The sequence below is a fragment of the Physeter macrocephalus genome, chromosome 12, assembly GCF_002837175.3.
Source record: "Physeter macrocephalus isolate SW-GA chromosome 12, ASM283717v5, whole genome shotgun sequence".
NCBI classification, from domain to species: domain Eukaryota; kingdom Metazoa; phylum Chordata; class Mammalia; order Artiodactyla; family Physeteridae; genus Physeter; species Physeter macrocephalus.
This window is the reverse complement of record NC_041225.1, coordinates 10649427-10666049: the sequence shown is the minus strand read 5'-3', so window position 1 is coordinate 10666049 and position 16623 is coordinate 10649427. Positions and strand designations below refer to the sequence as shown.

At 39.8% G+C, this 16623-nt stretch overlaps 1 pseudogene; it reads left to right on the top strand.

The window, feature by feature from the left end:
* The first annotated feature begins 9745 nt into the window (after positions 1–9745).
* LOC102983128 (BTB/POZ domain-containing protein 9-like) lies at positions 9746–11644 on the top strand (annotated as a pseudogene).
* The last annotated feature ends 4979 nt before the right edge of the window (positions 11645–16623 follow it).

Below are 16623 nucleotides of genomic sequence, written 5' to 3'. Positions count from 1 at the left end.
GGGAAGGAGTTCTTTAATGACCTAGAGATTAGGATCCTGGGCTTTCACTGCCGTGGCCAAGTTTCAATCCCTGGTCAGGGCACTGAGATCCTGCAAGCTGGGTGGCACAACCAAAAAAAGAAAAAGAACGCTGAGGCAACAATACTTATATCAGGGCTTCCCTGATGGCGCAGTGGTTGAGAGTCCACCTGCCGATGCAGGGGACACGGGTTAGTGCCCTGGTCCAGGAAGATCCCACATGCCATGGAGCGGCTAGGCCTGTGAGCCATGGCCGCTGAGCCTGCGTGTCTGGAGCCTGTGCTCCACAATGGGAGAGGCCACAATGGTGAAAGGCCTGCGTACCGCAAAAAAAAAAAAAAAAGAAAAACCAAATACTTATATCAGAGAAAATAGAGTTTAAAACAAACATTGTAACAAGAGACAAAGAAAAACATTACATAATGATAAAGGGATTAATCTGACAAGAAGATATCATGATTAGAAATAAACATGCACCCCAAATAGGATCACTTAAATACATAAAGCAAATTTAACAAACATAAAGGGAGAAATTGAAAGTAATGCGATAACAGTAGGGGATTTAACACCTCACATCAATGGATATCCAGACAGAAAACCAATAAGGAAACACTAGCTTTAATGAAAAATTAGACCCATGGGAATTAATATATATATAGAACATTCCATCAAAACCAGCAGAATACACATTCTTTTCAAGTGTGCATGGAACATTCTCCAGGATAGCTCACATGCTAGGCCACAAAACAAGTCTCATATTTTAAAAGATTGAAATTATATCAAACATATTCTCTGACCACAACTGTATGAGCCTAGAGATCAACTACAAGATAAAAGCTGCAAAAAAACCACAAGCATGTGGAATCTCATATGCTACTAAACAACCAATGGGTCATTGAAAAAATCAAAACCAAAAAATTTTAAATACCTGGAGACAAATGAAAATGGAAACAGACAATCCAAAATCTATGGGATACAGCAAAAGCATTTCTAAGAGGGAGGTTTATAGCGATACAAGCCTACCTCAGGAAACAAGAAAAACCTCAAATAGCAACCTAATCTTACAGCTTAAGGAATTAGGAAAAGAAGGACAAACAAAACACAGTTAGTAGAAGAAAAGAAATAATAAATATTAGAGTGGAAATAAATGAAATAGAGACTGAAAAACAATAGAAAACATTAATGAAACTAAGAGCTGCTTCTCTGAAAAAAAAAAAAAAGATAAACCTTTAGCCAGACTCATCAAGAAAAAAGAGAGGGTCCAAATAAATAAAATCAGAAACGAGAGCAAAGACTGTTGCCATGTCCTGTCCACTGTCTGCTGCACATGGTGGGGTTTTGCTCCAGGACCTTGCTTCAGATGTGTAATCTCCCCCATCCATTAAACCACTGATGTCTCTGAAAAAAAAAAAAAAAAAAAAGAAAGAAATGAAAGAGGAGAAGTTACAACTGACACCATAGAAATACAAAATATAATAAGAGATGACTATGAACCATTATATGCCAGTAAAATGGACAAACTAGAAGAAATGGATAAATTCTTATAAATGTACAATCTCCCAAGACTGAATCTGGAAGAAATAGAAAATATGAACAGACAGATTACCAGTAAGTAAACTGAATCAGTAATTTAAAAATCTCCAAGCGGGCTTCCCTGGTGGTGCAGTGGTTAAGAATCTGCCTGCCAATGCAGGGAACATGGGTTCGAGCCCTGGTCCAGGAAGATCTCACATGCCATGGAGCAACTAAGCTCGTGTGCCACAACTACTGAGCCTGCATGCCACAACTACTGAAGCCTGTGTGCCTAGAGCCCATGCTCTGCAACAAGAGAAGCCACTGCAATGAGAAGCCTGCACACTGCAACAAAAAGTAGCCCCCACTAGCTGCAATTAAAGAAAGGCCACGCACAGCAACAAAGACCCAACACAGCCTTAATTAATTAATTAATTAATTAAATTTTAAAATCTCCAAGCAAACAAAAGTCCAGGACCAGATGACCTCACGGGTGAATTCTACAAAACATTCAAAGAAGAATTAACCCATATGCTTCTCAAATTATTTCAGAAAATTGTAGAGGAAGGAATGCTTCTGAACTCACTATGAGGCCAGCACCACCCTGATACCAAGACCAGAAAAAACAGCACAAAAAGAAAATTACAAACCAATATCACTCATGAACATAGATGCAAAAATCCTAAACAAAATAATGGCAAACCGAATTCAACAATATGTTAAAAGGTTCATATACCATGATCAAGTGGGATTTATCCCAGGGATGCAAGGATGGTTTAATATCCACATATCAGTCATTGTGATACATCACATTAATAAACTGAAGAATAAAAATTAAATGATCAATAAATGCAGAAAAGGCTTTTGACAGAAGTCAATGTTTATTTATGATAAAAACTCTCAACAAAGTGGGTATAGAGGGAACATGCCTGAATAAAATAAAGGTCATATATGACAAATCCACAGCCAACATCATGTTCAATGATGAAAAGTTAAAAGCATTTCCTCTAAGATCAGGAATAAGGCAAAGATACCCACTAGCACTACTTTTATTGAATATAATATCAGAAGTCCTAGCCACAGCAATCAGACAAGAAAAAGAAATAAATGGAATCCAAATTGGAAAGGAAGAAGTAAAACTGTCACTGTCTGCAGATGACATGATACTATATATAGAAAATTCTAAAGGTGCTACCAGAAAACTACTAGATATCATCAATGAATATAGTAAAGTTGCAGGATACAAAATTAATATGCAGAAATCTATTGCATTTCTATACACTAACGACAAACTATCAAAAAGAGAAATTAAGAAAACAATTCTATTTATAATTGCATCAAAAAGAATAAAATACATAGGAATAAATCTAACCAAATAGGTAAAAGGCTTGTACCCTGAAAACTCTAAGGCATTGATGACTTTCTTCTGTTGAAAATGACAAAAACAAATGGAAAGATATACCAAGCTCATGGATTAGAATAATTAATATTGTTAAAATGACCATACTACCTAAAGCAAGCTACAGATTCAACTCAATCCCTCTCAAAATAACAAAGGTATTTTTCACAGAACTAGGACAAGTAATTCTAAAAGACCCCAAATAGCCAAAGCAGTCTTGAGAAAGAAGAACAAAGCTGGAGGTATTATGCTCCCTGATTTCAAACTATACTACAAGCTATGGGAATCAAAACAGTACAATACCAGCACAAAAACAGACACATAGATCAATGGAACAGAATAGAGATCTTAGAAATAAATACACACTTATATAATCAATTAATCTATGACAAAAGAAGCAAGCATAGGGACTTCCCTGGCAGTCCAGCAGTTAAGACTCCGTACTTCCACTGCAGGGCATGTGGTTTGATCCCTGGTTGAGCCCATGTCACATGGTAAAGCCCCCCCACCAAAAAAAAAGAAGCAACAATATACAATGGGGAAGAGAGTCTCTTCACTAAATGGTGTCTTTTCAAAAAATGGGAAAACTGGACATCTACGTGCAAAAGAATCAAACTGGACTACTTTCTCACACTATATACACAATAACTCAAAATGGATTAAAGACTTAAATGTAAGACCTGAAACCATAAAACTTTTAGAAGAAAATATAGACAGTATGCTCTCTGACATCAGTCTTAGCAACATTTTTTTGGATCTGTCTCCTCACTGAAGGGAAATAAAAGCAAAATTAAACAAATGGGACTACATCAAACTAAAAAACTTTTGCACGGTGAAGGAAACTATCAACAAAGTGAAAAGGCAACCTATTGAATGAGAGAAGATATTTGCAAATGATATATTTAGTAAGGGGCTAATACCCAAAATATACAAAGAACTCATACAACTCAACATCAAAAAAACAAACAACCCAATTTAAAAATGGGCAGAGGACCTGAATAGACATTTTTCTAAAGAAGACATACAGATGGCCAACAGACACATGAAAAGATGTTCAACATCACTAATCATCAGGAAAATGCAAATAAAAACCAGAATGAGATACCATCTCACACTTGTCAGAATGGCTATCATCCAAAAGACAACAAATAACAAGTGTTGGCAAGGATGTGGGGAATCCTTATGCACTGTTGGTGGGAGTGTAAATTGGTGCAGCCACTATGGAAAATAGTATGGAGGTTCCTCAAAAACTTCAAAATAGAACTGCCATATGATCCAGCAATTTCACTTTTGTGTATTTACCCAAAGAAAACAAAAACACTAATTTGAGAAGATATAGGTACACCAAAGTTCATTGCAGCATTATTTACAAAGCCAAGATAGGAAAGCAACTTAAGTGTCTATCAATAGATGAATGGATAAAGAAGATATGGTGTATATATACAACAAAATATCACTGAGCAATGAAAAATATAAATCTTGCTATTTATGACAACATCGGTGGACCTAGAGGATATTACACTAGGTGAAATAAGTCATACAGAGAAAGAGAAATACCATATGATCTCCTTTATTTCTGGAATCTAAAAAACAAAACAAAACGAACAAACAATACAAACTGAAACAGACTCATAGATACAGAAAATGAATGGGTGGTTGCTGGGGGTGGGGGGGGTGACATAGGTGAAGGGGGTTAAGAAATACAAACCTCCAGTTATAAACTAAATAATCCACTGGATGTAATATACAGCATAAAGAATATGGTCAATAACATTGTAATAGCTTTATTTGGGGACCAATGGTTACTAGAATTATCATGGTGATCCTTTCATAATGTATGCAAATGTCAAGTCACTATACAGTGTACCTGAAACTAACATAATATTGTACATCAACTATATTTCAATTTTAAAAATCTTACTACAAATCTAAAGTAATCAAGGCTGTGTGGTACTGGCATAAGGACAGACATATATATCAATGGAATAGGATTTAAAGTCCAGAAATAAACTCTCACATTTAGAGTCAATTGATTTTCAATGAGTGCCAAACCAGTTCAATGAGGAATAGAAAAATCTTTTCAGCAAATGGTGTTGGGACAACTGGATATTCACATACAAAAGAATCAGTCTAGACCCCTATCTCACACCATATACAAAACATAACTCAAAATTATCAAAGACTGAAATATTAGAGCCTAAACTATAAAGCTCTTAGAAGAAAAGATAGGTGTAAATCTTCATGATCTTCAATTAGATATGACACTAAAAACACAAGTACAAAAAAAGAGAGAAAAATTAGACTTTATCAAAATTTGAAACTTTTGTACCTCAAAGGACATGATCAAGAAAGTAAGAAGACAATGACACAATGGGAGAAAAATTTTGCAAATAATATATTTGGTAAATGAATTGTGTCTAGAATATATAAAGAGATCCTACAATGCAATAATAATATGATAAATAACCCAATTTTTTACATGGGCAAAGAACGTGAATAGACATTTCTCCAAAGAAGATATACAAATGGTCAATAAGCACATGAAAAGATGCTCAACATCATTAGTCATAAGGGAAATGCAAATCAACATATATGTTCACTTGATTGATGACAAAGGCAACACCTGCAGTAGTACAGTGGGGAAAAGGGGAAAAGATGTTCTTTTCTAAGGCAATTGAATAGCCAAAGAGACAAAATAAGTCTTGACTCCCTACCTCACATTCATGAAAATCAATCCTAGGTAAATTATAGGTCTAAATGTGAAAGGTTAAAAAACTAATCTTTTAAGATAAAACTTGAGGTAGGCAAATGTTTCTCACCATGACACAAAATAACGAGTTATAAAGGAAGAAAATGATACATTGGACTAGGTTCAGATCAAAGACTTCTGTTCATCAAAAGACACCATTAAAAGTGTGAAAAGGCAAGCACAGAGTGGGAGAAGATATTTACAATAAAGGACTCACATGGCACATTGGGATGCACAATTCAGATCCCTCTTCAAGAGAGGACTCACTGCAGACCTGTGAGGAGTGTGGTTAACTCACAGCCTCCTGCTGTTAGCTCCTCCAGGTCCACGTCAGCTTCTGAGCCCAGGTCACGTTCTTCTTGTGGTGGCTCTTGACCAATGATTGAGAAAGGCACTGATAACCAACCATGTTCTTTGCAGGGTGTTCCTCAACCAAAGATAAACAAGGCATTCGTCCAAGGTCCTAGCTGTTTCCACCCCACCGTGGGACTCCTCTAATGGGCAGCCTTTGCTCCAGAGCTCCCTGTTGGGCTGTCAGAGAGCTTCAGGTCTACACTGTAGTCTGATGGCCCCCTCCCAATCCTGCTTTCTCTCCTTTTCTTTCATTGGTGCTACTCCACCATAAGCTTTTCATACTACTTACTCCACCTCAGTCTCTGCTTCCCAGAGAACTCAAATCAGTTCAACGTATATCCAGAATACATTAAAAGAACCACTTCACATCAATAAATAAAATGGCAGACAACCCAATAGAAAAACAGGCTACATATATGAATAGGCACTTCATAAAAGAGAATATCCTAATGGCCAATAAATAAATGAAAATGTTCTTATATTAGATTCCTGGGATTGCTATAACAAATTCCCATAACCTTGGTGGTTTAAAACTACAGACGTTTATTTTCTTACAATTCTGGGGGCTAAAAGTCTGAAATCAAGATACTGGCAAGGTCACTCTTTCTGGAAGCTCTGAGGGAAGATCCGTCCCTTGCCTTTTCTGGTCTCTGGTGGTTGCTGGCATTCCTTGGCTTGAGGCTGCATCATTCCAATCTCTACCTCCATCTTCCCTCCACCTCCTCCTCTGTGCCTCTCTATTATGAAGACACCTGTTAGAGCATTTAGGGCCCACTAGATAATCCAAGATAATCTCTTCATTTCATCCTTAATTCAATCACATCTGCAAAAACTTTACTATATAAGATAATAGTCACAGCTTCCAGGAATTAGGACCTGATGTCTTTTGAGGGCACCACTCAGCCCACTCAATCTTGTACCATTTGTTGTCAGGGAAATGCAAATTAAGATCACAACGTGCTGTTACTTTACAACCACCAGAGTAGCTAAAATGAAAAAGGTGACATCAAGTGTTGGCAGAAATGTGGAGCAACCAGAACTCTCATACATTGCTCATGTAATAAATTGATACATCTATGTCACATAACTGGGTGGCAGTACTAAAAGCTAAGCATAAGCAAACCCTAAGACCCCAAAATTCTAGTCCGAGGTATGTGGCAGTTTTAAAACACAGCGGCAAATTCTTTGACACTCCTTTTATCAAAAAACAGATGTCTATATCCACTGCCTTTGAATCACGGAGGGTTTATGACTGTTTTGACCAATAAAGTGTGGTGTTGGTGACACTGTGTGATTTTTTTAAAAAAATTATTATTTATTTATTTATTTATTTATTTTGGCTGCACCGGATCTTAGTTGTGGCAAGTGGGATTTTTGTTGTATGACTGTTTTGACCAATAAAGTGTGGTGTTGGTGACACTGTGTGATTTTTTTTTAAAAATAATTATTTATTTATTTATTTATTTTGGCTGCACCGGATCTTAGTTGTGGCAAGTGGGATTTTTGTTGTGGCGTGCGGGATCTTTAGCTGCGTCACTTGGACTTCTTAGTTGCAGCATGCATGTGGGATCTAGTTCCCCAACGAGGGATCGAACCCGGGCCCCCTGAATTGGGAGCACAGAGTCCTACCCACTGGACCACCAGGGAAGTCCCGACACTGTGTGACTTTTGAAGCCAGATCATGAAAGGTCTTACAGCTTCCATTTCGATTGCTAGAATACTTTCTCTTAGAGTTCCCAGTCTCCAGGTAAGAAGTCTGACTACATGAGGCCCCCATGCTGTAAGGAAGCCTCAGCCACACGGAGAGACTGTGGACAAGTACCCTGAAGTTTAGTTCCAGTTTAGCCCAGTCTTTGAGTTATCCCAGCCCAGACACCAGATAAGTGAGTGAAGAAGTCTCCACAAGATTCCAGCCCCTGGCCATTGAATCACCCCCAGCCATTTGTGTTATCCCAGCTGAGGCCCCAGACAAGATAGAGCAGAGTACAAATTGTACCTCCTGTATCTTATCCAAATTCCTTACCCACAGAATCAATGAGTATACTAAAATGAGACTGTCATGCAGCCATAGGTAACTGAGACAATACCTAACAGAAATATGTATATAAATTCACCGAAATATAAATACAAGGATATTCATAGAAGCACTATTTGTACTAGCTCCAAACTGGTGACTACCTCAAAATGCCTATCAGCAGTGGAATAGATGAATAATCTGTGGTATATTCACACAGTGGAATACTACACAACAATAAGAATAAACAAATTATGGCCACACAACATAATATGGATGATACCCACAAACATTTAGGGCTTTGAACAACAGAATCCAGACACAAAAAACATATATTGATTATTCCATTTATACATAATTTTTATAAATTTAAAAATAGGCAAAACAAAGCAAATCTATGATGTTAGAAGTCAGGATAGTGGTTACCCTTGAGGGAAGTAGTAGCTAGAAGGTTTATACTCTGGGTAATGTTCTGTTTATTGAGCTGAGTGTCGGTCACATAGGAGTGATCAGTTTGTGAAAATCTGTCAAGCTGTATACTGTAAATTGCACACTTTTATGTAAATATGTTACATTTCAGTAAAAATGAAAAGAAAGAAATTTGTGCCTGGGAAGCAATGAAATAGAGTATTTCAAAGGGAGAAGTTTGGACAGCACAGAGATAGTAACTGAAAGATGATGGTCTTGAGGCTTAAAAGAAACAATCTTGGTTCCAAGTGAAAGCAAAAAAGTCTGGAAGCCTACTAAGTTTTCAATGGAACTTTACTGCCAAAAAAATCCCAAGACTAGCCTGATATAACCTGTGAGAGTTAATTCAACCCGCTCCAAAGTACACTCTAAACCCAAGTCTGCACCAGTAGAAGCAGACTGAAGGCAATGAGGCTCCGAGAAGCAGACCTTCCAGTGCCCACACAGATGTGGCCATGGAGGATGAGCGACAGGGAAGAAACTGAGAAGGCAGGGCCACAGCCACGAAGGACCTTTATGTCCTATAGCGTCTCTCCCTTCCTTGTCCCATCCAATTGACTGGTACGTAGGTGTGAGGGCTGGAGCTCCAGAAGCCACCTTGGACCTTGAGAAAGGAAACCATGGGCTATAAAGCAGTGGGGTGATGAGATAAAAGACCCCGAGAACTTGGCAGTGAACCAGGCAGCGGACCCTACTGCCAGGGCTGGAGGTCTCCGCTATCCTACTCAACTGCACTTGGTGATTGCTACAGACCAGTGACTGCCGCATGCTGTCCATTCCCCCCTTTTTTGAATGAGAGTTTTAACCACTAAAACCTATTCTCAATCATCATTCAGCAGATGGGTTGTCATTTAGTTTATAGGTCACTGGAACATGAAGAGTCACATCTGAGCCTGAAAACAAGGACTTTGAGCTAGATGTCAGAGGGTGAGACTTTTGAGGTTACTCTTTTAGAAGATGGGTGTGTTCTAGATGTGGGAAGGGAGTATAAAATGGATGTTTAACAGCCAGAAGACAGACTGTGATAGAGATTTGCTACTTGCCTATGCCAGGAGCCACTGTCCTCCTTTTCCTTATGTCAGAACCACAAATTTAAATGGGAAGGTAGGCAGGGGCGGCGAGGACGGCGGAGGAGGGGGCCGTGGCTACGGTCAGGCATGCGGAATGGGTGGAAGAGGCATCTGTGAGGGCGGTGAGGTCTCAGAGGAACATCATGGGGGTCCACGACTATCATCTGTTCTACAAGATGGGTAACAGCCACCCTCTTCGCCGCTTTACTGAAGTGGGGGAAATTGATCACGTGCGCTTTTGTCTGAACATATTTGTGCCTTGCTCATTGGGGAAGAATATGGCTATGTCACATTTGTTGTGGAAAAGAAACGTTTTCTTGCCCACAGGGTAATTTTAGGAGTCAGTTGCCAATATTTTCGAGCATTACTATATGGTGGAATGTTGACAATCTCAGCCTGACGTCAAAATCCCTCTCCAGAAAAAAAAAAAAAAAAAAAAAAAAAAAAATCCCTCTCCAGGACACCACTGCAGAAGCATTCGCAATGCTGCTTACATACATCTATTCAATACAGTAGGCAGGTGAGGCTGACAGATAAGAAGGAGGAGGTGCTGCTGGACTTTTTGAGCTTGGCTATAATATGGATTTCCAGAACTGGAGGACTCTACCTCGGAGTACCTCTGCACCATACTTAACATGCAGAATGTCTGTATGACTTTTGATGTTGCCAGTCTCTACTCACTTCCCAAGTTAACTTGCATGTGCAGCATGTTTATGGACAGAAATGCTCAGGAGGTATTTTCAAGCCAAGGCTTCCTCTCCCTTTCTAAAACAGCACTTTCAAACATCGTATTAAAAGATTCATTTGCAGCTCCCGAAAGAGATGTTTTCCTAGCCTTGTTAAACTTGTGTAAGCGTAATTCAAAGGAGAACCGTGCTGAAATCATGCAGGCTGTGTGTTTGCCTTTGATGAGCCTCACTGAACTTCTGAATGATGTGAGGCCTTTGGGACTGTCGTCCCCTGATGCCATTCTGGATGCTATTAAAGTTCAATCAGAGAGCCGGGACATGGACCTCAATTATAGAGGCATGCCCAAAGCAGAAGAAAACATTGCAACTATGAAGTATGGAGCCCAAGTGGTTAAAAGGGCAGATGAAGTCTGCCTTATCAGATGGTGACACTCAAAATTATGATTTGGATCATGGATTTTCTAGGCATCTGATTGATGATGACTGCCCTTCTGGCATCGAGATTAAGCTGTGTCAGCCGTCCATTAGCAATCATATTCGGATACTCCTGTTGGACCGAGATAGCCGGTCTCATTCATATTCCATTGAAGTGTCAATGGATGAACTTGATTGGATCAGAGTGATTGATCATTCACAGTATCTGGGTCGTTCTTGGCAAAAGTTGTATCTTCCAGCCCATGTCAGCAGGTTTATTCAAATAGTTGGGACTCATAACACAGTGAATACGATTTTTCACATGTGGCTCCTGAACATATTTTACAAACAAAACCTTCACTCTGGAGGAGGGGCTAATAGTGCCCACGGAGAACGTTGCAACAATTGCTGATTGTGCCAGTGTGATTGAAGGGGTCAGTCGGAGCCAAAGTACCTTGCTGAACGAGGACACCAAGAACTATGATTGGGATTCTGGCTATACATGTCATCAGCTGGGAAGTGGTACGGTCGTGGTTCAACTGGCACAGCCATACGTGATCGGGTCAATGTGGTTATTACCGTGGGAATGTGACGATCAGAGCCACAGCTATTACGTTGAGGTTTCCACCAACCAGCAGTAGTGGACCATGGTAGCCGAAAGAACTAAAGTCGCCTGCAGGCCCTGGCAATCAGTAACTTTTAAAAGACAGCCGGCCTCCTTCATCCGAATCGTTGGAACACACAACACTGCAAACGAGGTGTTCCACTACATCCACTTTGAGTGCCCTGAGCAACAAAACAGCCAGAAGGAGGAAAACAGTGAGGAATTGGGGACAGGGGACACCAGCCTGGCCAAGTCAGCAGCTCGACCCGCACGTCCTGTAGGCCCCCAGCGGCAACTCACTGCCTTCCAGCCCAGGCTCCGACTCGTACTCAGCCATCCAGCAGCACCGATAAAGGCGGTGCACATGGGGAGTGACTCGGGTGGGCCCAGATGGCGCAGGAACCGTGTCCTCCCCGAACCGGGATCCCTGTGGACTACCCCCATCCCTCCCTGGGAGGAGCAGACCTGGCTGCAGAAACGGACACAGAACAGGTTTCCTCCCAAGGACACAGAAGGGCTGCTCTGTTCTCCTCGATTTGTTCAAATCAGGCTGGTCTCCAGGGGGAGAAAGTGGGTCTTCAGTCTTCATCAAGTCCCCCATTAACACCCTACCTCTCTAATCTAACCCCACAAAGGGCATGGAAAGAAGTAGTAGACAGGCCCGAGTCGGAATATAAAAAGGGCATATGAACACAGGAATGGAAGAGAATATATTAAGCCTTCATTACCTGGAGGCACCCTTTAGGAAATGGGTTTCCATAGTGTTTACTTTTATGGAGCACATTGCCCTGGCAACTAAATGATTTTTTATTTCTTAAAGTTATTCTCCATTTGCTGAATCATAGGTGTTCCAGATCTTTTTGAAAGGCTCCAACAGCAAATCGCTTGTTTTAATCCCTTTTGATGCTGTAATTTTCCTTCCTTAGTTCTGAGCGGTTGAGCGTGGGGTAGAGCTGAGAAATATGGTGCACATCTCTTAAATGAGGCGCAGATGCAGCTGATCATGGCACCTGGTCTGACAAGGACAATCCTTTGAGGAAGTTCAACAAAATACACAATAAGCAAATCAATCTGTGGACACTGGAGTTAATAATCACTTGAACTGCCAAGTTATTAACCTGTCATTCCTGAAATGTATCCAGCCTTTAAATTTGGGGGGTTGACAAGGAAATAGTGATTATTCCAGCAGCTAATTTAATGTTCAGAAGTACATACAGATGAATGTATGCCAACTTCTGGTTGGGCTGGACCTGTCCTTGATTTGCCACAGGTCAGTGGAGCCCTGTGGAGTCAGCCGTCCTGCCAGTCGGTGTCAGGAACGCAAGGGTGGGCCTTTCCCACACGCACGGTGGTGATCGGTGGTTGCTGTTTTTTCCCCAGACCATAATACTCAGCCAGGGATTGGAAAAAAAAAAAAAAAATCAGTTCTAAGAAGCTTACCTCTTAATCCTCACTGAAATGATCTCATCTGACAGTTGTCACTTGGTCTGGCTCTGTGTGTCTGAGTAATTTCCAACCCAGTGCTAACCGCCCTGTGTAACTTGATGAGATTGTGTCCGGTTTTTGCTAATTCCCAGAGTTCTCCCCTTGGCTGGCTGTAGTGATCAGGTCCTCTGCACACACTGCTTGGAGGAGGGGTGGGGCCGACTGGGGGTCCTTTCTGTCTTAAAGACACATTCATCTTGGGTGTACAAAGAGCCAGTGGGTCAGCTGTTTCCTCCTAGTGTGACGTAGCTGTGAGTGATTTATCAGTATTGGAATAGTAGGGTATCTTCAAACTGCATGATTAAACAGGAAGGTTGTCTTTCTGCTAGTCAAACAAACAAATAAAAAAGCAAATAAATAAATAAATGGGAAGGTAATTCAACCTACTAAAGTTCTATAATTCCCAGCCTCACTTATAGCTAGGTGTGGTCATGTGACTAAATTCAAGAATGACAAACTGAATTGGGAATGACTTCTCAATACACAAACAGAGGCCAATAAACAGTTCAATGATATCTTCAAAATATGAAGAGAAAATAACTGTCAGTGTAGAATTTTATATCCGGGGAAATTCTCATTTGAAAACAAGAGCAAAATAAAGACATTTCAGACAGGACTTACACCCACAGACCCTTGACTGATAGAACTTCAGAAGATATACTTCAGGAAAAAGAAAAGTTACCTCAGAAGAACAATCAAAGGTGTTAGAAATGAAAAATGAGCAATAAAAAGTATAACCATATGGAGAAATCTAAATAAACACTCGACCATATAAAATCATCATCATCGTCATCTTTAATTTGTGTGGTTAAAAAGAACTAAAATTCTGGACAGCAATAGCATATAATTTGGGAGAGAGTAGTTTGAGTTAAAGCATTCTAAGGCCTTTGTATTTTGGGGAGGAAGGTAAAGATAGTAACTGTACAGATGCTATCAATGCCCTGCCTGTATAGCCTTGGGCTTTACCATTTCTGGACTCTAGCTTAACTTATAACTGGAAACATTTGAAACTTTTCCTGAGGGCTTCTTCTGGCCATTACAGGTCCCCTGTACATGCGCAGGACAAGCTGGAAGTGCTGAGGAATTAATGTCTCCAAAAGAAGCCCTCAACTAAGAACTGATGGGAGTTAGCTGATAAATACTCCAGCTCCTGCATTCCTTGGCACACATTCTACACTGTCTCCTTGAGCTTCCTAGTGGGGTTTAGCTCTAGTTGGCCACGTTGGTAACATAAATAGAGACCCTTGATTGGTGTCCTTCCCTTCCCTGTCTCATCTCCCTTTTCCCTTATCAGTGTTTACTCAAGCCATCTCCCCAATAAACTATTTTACTCAAATTCTTACCTCAAGGTCTGCTTCTGAGGCAACCCAAACTAGCATGCATACTAACTTTGGACTTTGTTAAATATTTGTGTTAAAATTTCTCAAATAGCCATTTAAAAAATAGTAAGAAAAAGAAATGGAAAGAGAGGAAAAAATCCAATCAGTTAAAGTGAAGTCAAGAAAGGACAGGAAGGGCTTCCCTGGTGGCGCAGTGGTTGAGAGTCTGCCTGCCGATGCAGGGGACGCGAGTTCGTGTCCCGATCAAAAAAAAAAAAAAAAAAAAAAAAGGATGGGAAATAAGAAAAAACAAAAGTAACACAAATAGCATAAAAGGAGAAATGAAAATTCATTCAAATATATCTGTAATAAGGACTTCCCTGGCAGTCCAGTGGTTAAGACTCTGCACTTCCACTGCAGGGGGTGCTGGTTTGATCCCTGGTCAGGAACTAAGATCCCACATGCCATGCAAGATGGCCAAAAAAAATTTTTTTTTAATCTGTAATAAATGTAAATGGGCAAAAATCTCCAGTTGAAAGACAAAGATTAACAGCTTGATTCTTTTTATATTATAGCTATATGTTGTCTTTAAGCTCAAGGGTAAAACATAAGAACATTAAAGGTTGAAATTAAAAGCATGGAAAATGATATATCAGGCAAATTCTATTGAAAGAAGGCTGGGGCAGCTAGACTGATAATAGTTGAAATAGACTTTAAGGTTTAAAATATTACTAGTTATGAAGAGTTACACATATTGATACAAAATTTATTTCACAGGAAGATTTAATAATTCCAGACTTGCAAACATCTACTAACACATCTTCCAAATATAGAGAGCGATTTCCAGTTTCTGCATATAAGGAGCTTAGAGGTCACCACTCCATCCTAACAACAAGTAAAAAGCTGGACAAACTGAAAAATTAACAATTCTTTTTAGATATGTGAGAGAAGTAAGGTCACAGGACAAACTTCTGGTCCCCAAGTTGGAGAAACAGATAAGTGGTTAAAGAGAATCACAACATACCAGAGCAGATGTCTATGCAGGAAAAAGCATGGGGTAGGGCAAATTTATAATTGATGAATTGCTGAACAAATATGAGAGTTAAAAATTTTGGGGGGAGGAGCGAGAGTGTGCTTTGTGAGTTTTACCTCTAAGAGATCTACCTGGTCCTCACAGTAAATATCAAGAAAAAAAAAATCCCCTTGTGCTCTGAGCAGGGTGTGGGATGGGGGAGGAACTGCTTTTAAATATACAAGAGTACTCTGTTCTTCTTAACAAGGTCTGCCCTTAGAAGAAACTAGTTAACCAAAGCCTAACCTGCTGGGTTTTATCAGAAATCTAACTGACCTGGAGGAAGGGAAATACCCTATTCCAGCCTATTTACTCTTCCTGTCCCACCTAAGGGGCAGAAAAAAATTGAAAACACTGTGAAGTTCATAGTCCAGAGACGTAGGCTCACCAAAAGACTGAGATCTAATCATAGGACTATATAGAATGCTTCCCCTTTCCTTATACTTGCCAGCACATCACTAAAGTCCTGTTTACAACGGATCCATTTACCCACTACGTCATGTCCAGCTATCAAGAAAAAATTACAAGGAAAAAGAAACAGTTTGAAGAGATAGATCAAGCATTCGAACCAGACTTTGGATGTTGGAATTATCAGACAGGGAACTTAAAATAACTATGATTAATATGCTAAGGTCTCTAAGGATAAAATATTCAGCATGCAAGAACAGATGAGCACTGTAAGAAGAGAGGTGAAAACACATCATTACAGATCCTTTGGACGTTAAAAAGATAATAAAGGAATCCTATGAACAACTTTATGCTCAGAAATTTGATAACACAGATGAACCGGACCAGTTCCTTGAAAGACACAATATGCTCATTTAAAATCACAAAAGGCAGAAGAAGAAATAGACAATCTAAATAGGCCTATATTTATAAAGAAATTGAATTGATAATTAGTAACCTTCCAAAACAGAAGGCACCAGACCCAGAGGGTTCACTGGTGAATTCCACAAAACATTTAAGGAAGAAATTTTTATCAATTCTATACAATCTCTTTCAGAAGATAGAAACAGAGGGAATACTTCCTAACTCATTCTATAAGGCCCGTATCACCCTAATACCAAAGTCAGACAAAAACATTACAAGAAAAGTAAACTATAGACTAATATCTCTCATGAACACAGATGCAAAAATCTTCAACAAAACATTAGCAAATTGAATCCAACAATGTATAAAAACAATTATACACTACAACCAAGCGAGATTTATCCCAGCTATGCAAGGCTGGTTCAGCATTTGAAAATCAATTAATGTAACCCAGCACATCAACAGGCTAAAGAAGAAAAATCATATCAATAGATGCAGAAAAAGCATTTGACAAAATCCAACACCCACTCATGATCAAAACTCTGAGTGAGGGCTTCCCTGGTGGTGCAGTGGTTGAGAGTCCACCTGCCGATGTAGGGGACACGGGTTCGTGCCCCGGTCCGGGAAGGTCCCACATGCCGTGGAG